Raw genomic sequence first — 13,236 nt, forward strand, 5'->3', positions numbered from 1 at the left:
TTGTAACCTGTGCTTTTCACTAACTAGTTGTATGGCCTTGAGCCAGCTTCTTCCCTTTTTTGGACCTGAGTTTCATCAACTGTGAAACAAAGGGGCTGGCTTATATCTGTAGTCAAACTGTGTTCCAGGGATCCTGGGAGGTGTCTCAGGGGTAGGAAGGGGCAGAGCTGAGGCTGGAGGGTAGGGCCTTGGGCTCCCATCCACCCTTGATCTGGAACAAAACTGCTTTGGTTGCCTTTCCACATACTGTATTATCTATAAAAGGCCATCAATGTCAAGACCAATGAAGACCTCCACATTGCCAAATCCAATGGTCGATTCTTGGGTCTGCACTAATGGGGCCTCCCAGCAGAACTGGAAATATTGATGATTCCTTCCTTTATGCAGCCTTCTTTCCTGGGCCTTCTCCTACCCCCGCCCCCCAGTTGCTGCTTCTTAGTCTTCTCTGCTGAAGCCTCCTCCTCTCCTGCTTCTCAAACTATCACATGTGCAGAACCAAACTCTTGGTTTTACTCCTCCAAACAACAAGCATGCACCTGGCTCAGGGCTTTGCACTGGCTGTTCCCTCTTCCCTCTGATATTTGCATTCTTTGCTCCCTCACTTCACTCACTGCAACCAGCAGCTCATCCCTGGCTTAAAGCTTAGGCTCTGCTACCAGACAACCTGTGTTTAAATGCCAGATCTTTTACTTATTAACGATGTGATCTTGGGAAAATTACTTAGGTTTTCATGAGGATTAAATGAGCTGATACAATGTAAAGTCCTTAGAACAGTATTAGGTACCTAAGGAACACTCAACACTCAAGTTTATTCCCTGGAATTCTTTTTTTTTTTGAGATGGAATCTCACTCTGTCACCCAGGCTGATGTGCAGTGGCGCAATTTCAGCTTACTGCAACCTCTGTCTCCCGAGTTCAAGCAATTCTCCTGTCTCAGTTTCCCAAGTAGTTGAGACTGCAGGTGCATGCCACTGTGCCTGGTTCTTTTTTTTTTTTTTTTTTTTTTTTTTTTTTTTTTTGGTATTTTTAGTAGAGACGGGGTTTCACCATGTTGCCCAGGCTGGTCTTGAACTCCTGAGCTCAGGTGATCTGCCCACCTCCGCCTCCCAAAGTGCTGGGATTACAGACGCAAGTCACCATGCCTGGACTCCCTGGGATTTTTGTTCCCTGGACACCTTCTCTAAAATCTCACCCCCTCTCACTCTCTTTTCCTCACCTTGCTCTATGTTTTTCTCACAGTACATATCACGGCCTAACGTTGACTTGTCCACTTTTTAATTATCTGTTTACCTCACTGGAAGGTAAGCTCCATGAGGGCAGGGGCTTTGCTCACCTGTTTCCCTGATGCCTAGAACAGTGTGTGGCACATGTGAGTCATTACTAAATGAATAAACACAAATATGTCACGGGCCACTCCAGATAGCAGGGGGACCACTCTCTCCCATACTTGCCCCACACCCACTTTTTTTGTTGTTTTTTTGTTTTGTTTTATAAGATTTCACTCTGTCACCCAGGGTAGAGTACAGTTGCAAAATCATGGCTCACTGGAGCCTCGACTTCCGAGGCTCAAGTGATCCTCCCACCTCAGCCTCCTGAATAGCTGGGACTACAGGTATATACCCACCATGCCTGGGTACTTTTTACATTCCCTGTAGGCACAGGGTCTTGCTATGTTGCCTAGGCTGGTCTCAAACTCCTGGGCTCAAGTGATCCTCCTGCCTCAGCCTCCTAAAGTTCTCATATTACAGGTGTAAGCCACAGCACCCACCCTTCCCCCACTTTACATCCCATGGAGAGAAGGGCCTGGGATTGCTGCATTGTCATGAAAATCCCCTGGGCATGTGGCTGGAGGGTGGCGTGTGGAGACAGCCATCACCCAAACTTTGAGTGTTTTCCTGTTCTGCTTTAGAAGCCCTTTGTGCCTTTATGATTCATAAGTTCACGTTCTGTTTAAATCATTTGCATTGCCTCTAAATGTAGCAGAATACCATGTGATGCCCACTTCCAGAGAATCAGCACGGAGATGGCACTTGGGAATCCACTGCCCACTGTGCCCAGGAGGACCTGTCCTGGGGCACTCCAAAGTGATGGCCTGAGAGAGAGTAAACATCCGCTCTGCCTCCCGCAGCTTTTCTCCCTAAGCCCTCATCTTCCCCCTGGGGTGGATATGTTCTGAGTTAACTCTGCTAAGCCAGAACTACACTTCCCAGGACTTTCTTCCCTACATACTCTGGACCATGTGACTTTGCATAAAATATAGAAGATGGAAGTGAAGCAGCAGTCATTTCCTTGTTATGCTTGGATGCTTGGATGCTTGGATGCTTGAATGCAGGGCACCTGGTGCTGTTGCAGCTCTCACATGTCATTGATGATCTACTCGCTCACCTTATTGGCCAGGGCAGGTGCTGGGCTCTCAGCTCCTTTAGCTCTTGCTGGTTTCTCTTTTAGTTCTCTCTATCCTGGGCCTGTGTGTACAGCTCCTGGGGCAGCAGCCAGGCCTGAAGCTCCTCCCACACCTGCCAGATCCTCCTCAGGGTTCTCCCTATCCCCAGGCAGGTGCATGTCTAGCTCCATGATGAAGGATGCCTGATTCTCCTACAGGTCACCTGCATTAGCAAAGGTGGAGCCTTGCTGGCTTTAGATACTGACACAGTTCAAGCCCAGCCTTGTGGGCTGCAGTTCGTTCTTGATCTTCCTCACTTCACTTCTGTCCTTCTTTCCTTCCAGCGGCCCGCCCTGCTGAATTTAGGCCCAGCACCAGATAAAGAAGCAACAGCTGAACGTAAAGTGTTTAGCTGTCTCCTTCAATTGTGCTAGGTCAGTTCCTAAATTTAATCTCATATCCTATATCATTCTTACTAGCTTGTTTCTGTGATCAAATCCTAATTGATGCACCCTTTAATCTCCAGATCCTACTTATTCTTCAAGGCCCTATTCAACTGTTACTTCCTCATGAAGCCTTTACAATCTTTTTTGTTGCAATTATACCTTCTCCTCTTGAAGTTCCCATAGCAATCTTTTTGCTACCACAATTTTCTTTTTGTTATTGTTGTTTTTTGTTTTGTTTTTGAGACAGAGTCTTGCTCTGTCACCCAGGCTGGAGTGCAGTGGTGTGATCTAGGCTTGCTGAAACTTCCACCTCCTGTGTTCAAGTGAGTCTCCTGCCTCAGCCTCCCAAGTAGCTGGGACTACAGGCGTGTGACAACACGCCCGGCTAATTTTTTTATTTTTTTGAGTAGAGATGGGGTTTTACTGTGTTGGCCAGGCTGGTCTTGAACTCCTGACCTCAAGTGATCCACCTGCCTTGGCCTCCCAAAGTGCTGGGATTACAGGCATGAGCCACCGCACCTGGCCTTGCTACCACAATTTTCTTACAAATACTTATTGATCACTTACTATGTGCCAGGCATTGTTCTAGGAACACATGAATAAACAAAAGTTTTTCTGCCTTGTACTGTTATAGGAGCATTTTCTTTCTCCCTTCCTAAACATAAGTGAATGTAAAAGTAATCCCAGATATAGTTTTTAAAATGTTATAAACCCTACAGCCAGGGACTGAGAACCTGCTGCACAGCTATTTTTCATAGCCTGAGTCCTCCCTCTTTATTCTATGTAACTAGAAACTAAAGTTGAGCTGTTTGACATGAACTGGTCACAGGGCCCAGTGAGGTTGGTTCATTGTTGTGTATTTTCAAACATGTTGTGACTAAGCAGATTATAACCTACATGTGAACCAGAGGCTAAAAGGTCCTCCTGTGCCTCCTAGTTTCAGGTATTTTGGGCATAAAAAAAATCTCAGAGATCTTTAATTCCCACAAAGCCCAGCAGCAAATATCATAGTCTAGAAGCAAAATAGCTTTGTGAGTTACCTGCCATAAATTCAGGTTCTGTATAAACCTGGGGAAATTGCATGGTGAACATGGAAGAAAAATAGATAATCAGATGAGCATATGTACTATTACAATATAAATACATAAATGATGTATGATTAATTAGGTCCAGGTCTCGAAAGGAAAATTCAAGGTTACAAAGAAATTTTGTTCAATAGAAAGCACAAAATATGTTGGCAAAACAATTCTAATGAGACCAGTAGCTAGGACAAATGTGAACTGGCTAAGTTGTACATGGAGAGCTCTTCTGATAAAAGGAATTGTTCACTGAAATGCTATAATAATGAAGCTATAGCCCTCTAATGACAGAGCCTGAAAACATAAGGCAAAATGTGCATATCTGTAGTGAGAAATGGGAAAATATATAATGGGAGATTTTAATATACATCTCCCAGAAACTGATGGATTAAGCAGACAAAATGAGCTAGGATGAGGAAGATTCGAACAAGATCAGCAAGCTAAACCTAATAGCTAAAAAAATAAACCAATACCTACTAACACTTATGTGAGGTCATATAGTGAATATATCTCAGAGCCAGGTTTCAAATATACATGTTTTACTACCACATCAAGAATATATGCTTTTTTCCCTATGTATAGGAACTATTTAAAATTGACCCTGAATTGGTCTACAAAGCAAATCTCAACCCAGTGCTCACATTTTACAGACTGTGCTATCTGATGACATTGCAAGAACATTAGAAAGCAATAAGAAGGTAGGTTTAAAAGAATCAGATAAACTTTAAAACTCTGGGACACAGATAAGACATACACTTAGAGGGAAATTTATAGCTTTAAATGTATTCATTAGTATTTAAATGTATTCATTAGAAAACATTCAAGAATTTAGAAAATGAACAAAAGAATAAATCCAAAGTAAGTAGAAGAAAAGAGAAATAAAAGACAAAACAAATGAAATAGAAAAAACACATCTGACCAACACATCTAAAAGCTGGCTTTTGAAAAGATACATCAAACTTCTGGCAAGCCTGATCAGGGAAAAGGGGAGAAAAAAATTAAAGCAACATGAATAATGGACAAGGATCTCATGACAGTTATTAGAGATTAAAAAGAATTCCAAATGTACTCTGAGACAACACAGAGCCTGTGAAAGGGAATCTGCAGGATGTAATTTCTGGGCCACTTTATTGACCATGGCTATATTTAAAGGAGTCCTGGGCAGGAGTCCAGAAAGGGGAGAGGACTGAAAACACTAAAAGGGCTGATGCACCCAGATAACAACACTGGCTCCCAGCTACACTGCATTTGTCTATTTCTATACATTATCTCATGGATGCATATGGCTCTATGAAGTAGCCAGGAAAGGCACTGCCATCTTTGATTTACAGATGGGGAATTAAATTGGAGAAGTCCAGCCATTTGCCTCAGGTCTCATGGCCACTGGAGGGTGGCACAAAATCTAGAACCCTGTATTTTCTGACTCCCATCCACGTAATTCCATGTCACTGCACTGACACTCAGCTGTGCTGTGTTGACCTGATTGTCACCTACCAGCATCAAGCCCTAACTGGATGTGAGTTCAAACCATGTTGTGCAAATACCAAGTATCTGAAAAACTGCAACTCAAAAATCAACCTGAGAGGAGTAATGTCAGCAACATGGTAGAAGGAAGTCCTGATCCCTTTTTTCCCCAATAAGCATATCAATTCAGCAATAATTCATGTACATATTCCCTTTGTAAAAAATCAGAAACTAATCAAAAGGCTCCTGCACCCCAGGAGAATGCAAAACCAGACTCACCAAAGCTGGTAGGGAGATTCAGAACACACTCTTGCCAAAGATGCTGCCCCTGGTGAAGTACCATATGATCATGAAGAGACCCCCTACACCAGCTTCAACCAGAGGAGGAAAGGAGTTAATCGGCATGTCTAGCACCCCAAGTTTTCTAAGGGGGATGTCCCTAGAGGGCTAGATTTTGTCTTGCTGCTGTTGGAGCTCTATAGGGTCCATCACACTCTAGCCACTTGGAAGAGAATGGAGGTGGAAACTTGGGCTGGTAGATACCATAGCTCCTCCTTGGCTCAGTGCAGAGTGAGCAAATGAAAACCACAGCTTCCTGCTTCTTACTGGGAGGAAATGAGTTGGTAGAGACCCCCATTACCTGGCCAGGCTCATTAATGGGGGATTCTCTTGTACAAGATCAGCCTGGGAAGACTGGGAGAGGTGATTGCTTTGTCTAATGCATGGACACCAACACAGAGAGTCAAAGAGAATAAAAATCAGGCAAAGATGTTCCAAACAAAAGAACAAGATAAATCTCCATAAATTGACCCTAATGAAACAGTTATATGATTTACCTGACGGAGAATAAAAATAACTCTGATAGAGTTGCTTACCAAGATAAAGAGAATAATGAATGAACAAAGTGAGAATTTCAACAAAGAGAGGATATATTTTTAAAGTACCAGAAGAAATCATGGACCTGAAAACACAATAACACAATAACTGAAATGAAAATTCACTAGAGGAATTTAATAGAAAACTATATCAAGCAGAAGAAAGGATTAGTGAACTCAAAGACAGGTCACTGGAAATAATTCAGTCAAAGATGCAAAAAGAAAAAAGAAGAGAGAAAGGACAAGAAGGCTTATTTAAAGATAATGACTAAGAAGTTCCCAAATCTGGAAAAGGAAATAAGCATGCAGATCCAAGAAGCCCTAAATACATCAGATAAGATGAACCCAAAGAACCATACTGAGACAGATAATCAAATTGTCAAAGGTCAAAGACACAAAATTTTGAAAGCAGCAAGAGAAAAGCTATTTGTCACATATAAGAGAACCCCCTCATAAGACAATGAACATTTTCCAGCAGAAAACTTGCAGGCCAGAAGGGAATGGGATGATACATTCAAAGTGCTAAAAAAAAAATGCCAACTAAGAATACTATACCTGGGAAAACCCTCCTTCAAAAATAAAAGAAAGTTTGACTTCCTCTTGACTGATTTGGATGCCCTTTATTTCTTTCTCTTATCTGATTGCTCTGGTTAGGACTTCTAGTACTACGTTGATGAAGAGTGATGATAGTGGGCTTTCTTGTCTTGTTCTAGTTCTCAGAGGGAATACTTTCAACTTTTTCCCATTCTACTGAATTTTTTCCATTCATTAGAATGTGGGTTTGTCATAGATGGCTTTTATTGCATTGAGGTATGTCCTTTGTATACCAATTTTGCTGAGAGTTTTAATCATAAAGGGATGCTGGATTTTATCAAATGTTTTTTCTGCATCTATTGAGATGATCATGTGATTTTTGGTTTTAATTCTGTTTATGTGGTGCATCACATTTATTTACTTGCATAGGTTAAACCATCCCTGCATCCCTGGTATGAAACCCACTTGATCATGGCGAATCATCTTTTTGATATGTTGTTGGATTTGGTTAACTAGTATTTTGTTAAGGATTTTTAGCATCTATGTTCAACAAAGATATTGGTCTTTAGTTTTCTTTTTTTGTTATGTCCTTTCCTGGTTTTGGCATTAGGGTGATACTGCCTTCATAGAATGATTTAGGGAGGGCTCCCTCTTCCTCTGTCTTGCAGAATAGTGTCAATAGGGTTGGTACCAATAAAGAACAGTCAGCAGAGTAAACAGACAACCCACAGAATGGGAGAAAATCTTCACAATCTATACATCTGACAAAGGACTAATATTCAGAATCTATAATGAACTCGAACAAATTAGCAAGAAAAAAACAAACAATCCCACCAAAAAGTGGGCTAAGGACATGAATAGACATTTCTCAAAAGAAGATATACAAGTGGCCAACAAACCTATGAAAAAAAGCTCAAAATCACTAATGATCAGGGAAATGCTAATCAAAACCACAACATGATACCACCTTATTCCTGCAAGAATGGCCATTAAAAAAATAGATATTGGTGTAGATGCAATGAACAGGGAACACTTCTACCCTGCTGGTGGGAATGTAAACTAGTACAACCATTATGGAAAACAGTGTGGAGATTCCTTAAGGAACTAAAACTAGGAACTACCGTTTGATCCAGCAATCCCACTACTAGGTATCTACCCTGAGGAAAAGAAGTCATTACATGAAAAGGGTACTTGCACAGGCATGTTTATAGCAGCACAGTTTGCAATCACAAAAATGTGGAACCAACCCAAATGCTCATCGATCAACGAGCAGATAAAGAAACTGTGGTATATATATACAATGGAATATTACTCAGCCATAGAAAGGATGAATTAATGGCATTCACAGTGACCTGGATGAGATTGGAGATATTATTCTAAGTGAAATAACTCAGGAATTGGAAAACCAAATATCATATGTTCTCATTCATAAGTGGGAGCTAAGTTATGATGATGCAAAGGCATAAGAATGACACAATGGACTTTGGAGATTCAGGAGGAAAGGGTGGGAAGGGGGTAAGGGATAAAAGACTACAAACTGAGTGCAGTGTATATTGCTCAGGTGATCGGTGTACCAAAATCTCATAAATCACTGCTAAAGAACTTACTCATGTAACCAAACACCACCTGTTCACCAATAACCTATGGAAATAAAAAAAAAATTTAAAACAACAACAACAAACAAAAATAAATGAAAGATTTTCCCAGACAAACAAAAGTGGAGGGAGTTCTTCATCACTAGACCAGCCTTACAAGAAATGCTAAAGGAATTTCTTCAAGTTGAAATGAAAGGATGCTAAACAGCAACAGGGTAGCCTAAAAGTATGAAACTCATTAGAAAAGGTAAATATATAGGCAAATATAGAACTAAATTACTGTAATAGTAGTGTGCAAATCACTTTTAATTCTAGCATAAAAGTTAAAAGACAAAAGTATTAATAATTACAAGCATACCTCAGAGATATTGTAGGTTCAGTTCCAGACTACCACAATAAAGCAAATATTGTGATAAAGCAAAGACACACAACTTTTTTTGTTTCCCTATACACATAAAAGTTATGTTTACACTATACTATAGTTTATTAAGTGTGCAATAATCTTATGTCTAAAAATACGTACCTAATTTAAAAATACTATTTTTCTAAAAAATGTTAACAATCACCTGAGCCTTCAGTGTATTGTAATCTTTTTGCTGTGAAAGGTCTTGCTTCAATGTTGATGGCTGCTGACTGATCAGAATGGTCATTGCTGAAGGCTGGGGCAGCTGTGGCAATTTCTTAAAATAAGATAACAATGAAGTTTGCCACATAGCTTGACTCTGTCTTTCACAAAAGATTTCTCTGTAGCATACAATACTGTTTGATACCATTTTGCTCACAGTAGAACGTCTTTAAAAATTGGAGGCAATCCTCTCAAACAGTCACTGATCTATTAACTAAGTTCATGTAATATTCTAAATCCTTTCTTGTTATTTTAACAATGCTCACAGAAGTCTCATCAGGAGTAAATTTCAACTGAAGAGACCACTTTCTTTGATCATTTCTAAGAAGCAACTCCTCATCCATTGAAGTTCTATCATGAGATTGCAGCAATTCAGTCACATCATCAGGCTTTACATTTCATTCTAGTTCTCTGTCTCTACATAGTTACTTCCTCATCTGAAATCTTGAACCCCTCCAAGTCATCCATGAGGGTTGGAATCAATTTCTTTCAAACTCTTATTGTTGTTTTTTATCTCCTCCCATAAATCATGAATCATGAATATTCTTAATGGTTTCTACAATGGTGAATGCTTTCCAGAAGGTTTTCAATGGGCTTTGCCCAGATCCATCAGGAGAACCACTATCTATGGCAGCTATAACCTTATGAAATGAAATGTATTTCTTTTCTTTTCACCCTTATTGTGCCAAGAAATCTACTTCCTAAATAATAAGACTTCAAAGGAGAAATTATTCCTTGATCTATGAGCTACAGAATGAGTATTGTGTCAGCAGGCATGAAAACAACCTTACTCTCCTTGTACCTCTTCATCAGTGCTCTTGGGTGACCAGGTGGTCAGTAAGCAATAATATTTTAAAAGGAATCTCTTTTTTTCTGAGCAGTAAGTCTCAACACTGGGCTTGAAAAAACAGATGTGCTATCATACAGGCTTTATTGCTCTACTTATAAAGCACAAGTAGAGTAGACTTCACACAATTCTTAAGGCCTCTAGAAATTTTGAAATGATAAATGGTCATTGGCTTTAACTTAAAGTCACTAGCTTTATTATCTCCTAACGAGAGAGTCAGCCTGTCCTTTGAAGCGTTGGAGCCAGGCATTGACTTTTACTCTCTAGCTGTGAAAGTCCTAGATGGCATCTTCTAATATAAGGCTGTTTTGTCTACATTGAAAATCTGTTGTTTAAGTTAGCCATTTTCATCAATGATCTTAGCTAGATCTTCTGGATAACTTGCTGCAGCTTCTCCATCAGCGCTTGCTGCTTGTTATGTTATAGAGATGGCTTGTTTCCTTAAACCTCATGAAACAACCTCTGCTAGCTTCCAACTTTTCTTCTGCAGCTTCCTTGACTCTCTCTGGCTTCATAGAATTGAAGAGAATTAGGGCCTGGCTCTGGATTAGGCTTTAGGTTAAGGGAACGTTGTGGCTGGTTTGATCTTCTATCTAGACAACTAAAACTTTCTCCATATCAGCAGTAGGTTTGTTTTGCTTTCTTATTACTCATGTGTCACTGGAGTAGCACTATTCATTTCTTTCAATAACTTTTCCTTTGCATTCACAACTTGGCTAACTGTTCAGCACAAGATGCCTAGCTTAGGCCTGTCTCAAAGTTTTTGACATGCCTTCCTTGCTACGCTTAATCATTTCTAGTTTTTGATTTAACATGAGATATGCAACTCTTCCTTTCACATGAACACTTAGAGGCCATTCTAGTATTGTTAATTGGCCTAACTGCAATATTGTTGTGTTTCAGCAAATAGGGAGGTCCAAGGATAGAGAGGGAAAGACGAGAACAGCTGGTTCTGGAACACAACCAGAACACATACAACATTTATTAAGTTCATCATCTTCTACGGGCATGGTTTGTGGTGCCCCAAAACAATTACAATAGCAACATGAAAGATCACTGATCACAGATCACCTTATCAGATATAATAAGAATAATAAATTTTGAAATATTGTGAGAATTACCAAAATGTGACACAGAGACACAAAGTGTATTTTTTAATTAAGGTATACATATTTTTATAAATAATGCTATTACACACTTAATAGACTGTAGTATAGTGTAAACATAACTTTTACATGTATTGGGAAACCAATAAATTTGTGTGACTTGCTTTATTCAATATTTACTTTATTGTGGTGGTCTAGAACTGAATTTGCAATATCTCCAAGGTATGCCTTCATAATGGAGCTGAAAAATTCCTATTGCCTAATGATGACATAGCCATTGTAAAGATGTAGTGTTAAACATTATCTTTTCCATGTTTAGCTACTTTAGGATACATAAATATTTACCCTTGTGTTACAACTGCCCATATATTTTGTACAGTAATATGCTGTACAGGCTTGTAGCCTAACAGCAAAAAGCTATAGCATATAGCCAAGGTGTATAGTGGGCTACGCAATCTAGGTTTGTGTAAGTACACTCTATAATGTTCTCACAATGACAAAATCACCTAACAACCCATTTCTCAGAATGTATCATCGTCATTAAGTGACACACAACTGTATTTCACAATTGAACTTGACCGTGGAGATCAATAAATAGTTGGCTGAATGAGTGCTTTTTTTTTAGATAAGGTCTGTGGCTCTGTTGCCCAGGCTGGAGTACAGTGGCACAGTCTCAGCTAACTGCAACCTCTGCCTCCTGGGCTCAAGCTATCTTCCCACCTCAGCCTCCCAAGTAGCTGGGACTACAGGTACACACCACCACGCCCTTCTAATTTTTGTATTTTTTGTAGAGATGGGGTTTTGCCGTGTTGCCCAGGCTAGTCTCAAACTCCTGACCTCAAGTGATCTGCCCACATTGACCTCCCAAAGTGTTAGGATTACAGGCGTAAGCCACTGCACCCAGCCTGAATGAGCTCTTTCAAGCCCAGCAATACTTGTTTCAATTGCTATTATGAACACCTTTACATGCATAAACTAGAAAACCTAGAGGAGATGGATAAATTCCTGGAAATATACAACTTTTCTAGATTAAACCAGGAAGAAATAGAAACTCTGAACAGGCCAATAACAAGCAGCGAGACTGAAATGGTAAAAAAATTGCCAAAAAAAGTCAAGGACAGATGGATTCACAGCTGAATTCTATCAGACATTCAAAGAAGAATCATATTAATCCTATTGACACTAATCTACAAGATAGAGAAAGAGGGAACCCTCCATAAATCATTCTATGAAGCCAATATCACCCTAATACCAAAATCAGGAAAGGACATAACAAAAAAAGGAAACTACAAACCAATATCCCTAATGAACATAGATGCAAAAATCCTTAACAAAATACTAGCTAACGAAATCCAACAGCATATCAAAAAAAATAATCCACCATGATCAAGTGGGTTTCATACCAGGGATGCGGGGATGGTTTAACATATGCAAGTCAATAAATGTGATATACCACATAAACAATTAAAACAAAAAAATGACATGATCATCTCAATAGATGCAGAAAAAGCATCTGACAAAATCCAGCATCCCTTTATGGTTAAAACCCTCAGCAAAATCGGTATAGAAGGAACATAACTTAATGTAATAAAAGCCATCTATGGCAAACTTGCAGCCCACATTCTACTGAATGGGGAAAAGTGGAAAGCATTCCCCCTAAGAACTGGAACAAAACAAGGTTGCCCACTCTCACCCCTTCTATTCAACATAGTATTGGAAGTCCTAGCCAGAGCAATCAGACAAGAGAAAGAAATAAAGGGCATCCAAATCAGTAAAGAGGAAGTCAAACTATCACTGTTTGCTGATGATATGATCGTATACCTAGAAAACCCTAAAGACTCCTCCAAAAAGCTCCTAGAACTGATACATGAATTCAGCAAAGTTTCAGGATACAAAATTAATGTATACAAATCAGTAGCTCTTCTATACACTAACATCGACCAAGCTGGGAATCAAATCAAGAACTCAACCCCTTTTACAATAGCTGCAAAACAACCAAACAAAAAAACCCTTAGGAATATACCTAACCAAGGAGGTGAAAGACCACTACAAGGAAAACTACAAAACACTGCTGAAAAAAATCATAGGCAACACAAACAAATGGAAACACATCCCATACTCAGGAATGGGTAGAATCAATATTGTGAAAATGATCATACTGCCAAAAGCAATCTGCAAATTCAATGCAATTCCCATCAAAATATTGCCATAATTCTTCCCAGAACTAGGAAAAAACAAACCTAAAATTCATATGGTAAAAAAAGGAACCCACACAGCCAAAGC

The 13,236-nt window shown here is 39.6% G+C and overlaps 1 protein-coding gene across 2 annotated transcripts in view; it reads right to left on the minus strand.

Annotated features, from left to right (window-relative positions):
• The window catches only part of FAM184B (family with sequence similarity 184 member B), a 153,381-nt gene that overhangs the window by 36,598 nt on the left and 103,547 nt on the right, over nt 1-13,236 (minus strand). The gene's annotated exons all lie outside the window — the stretch shown is intronic.

The sequence above is a fragment of the Pan troglodytes genome, chromosome 3 (genome assembly GCF_028858775.2).
Source record: "Pan troglodytes isolate AG18354 chromosome 3, NHGRI_mPanTro3-v2.0_pri, whole genome shotgun sequence".
In the NCBI taxonomy this organism is placed as follows: Eukaryota; Metazoa; Chordata; class Mammalia; order Primates; family Hominidae; genus Pan; species Pan troglodytes.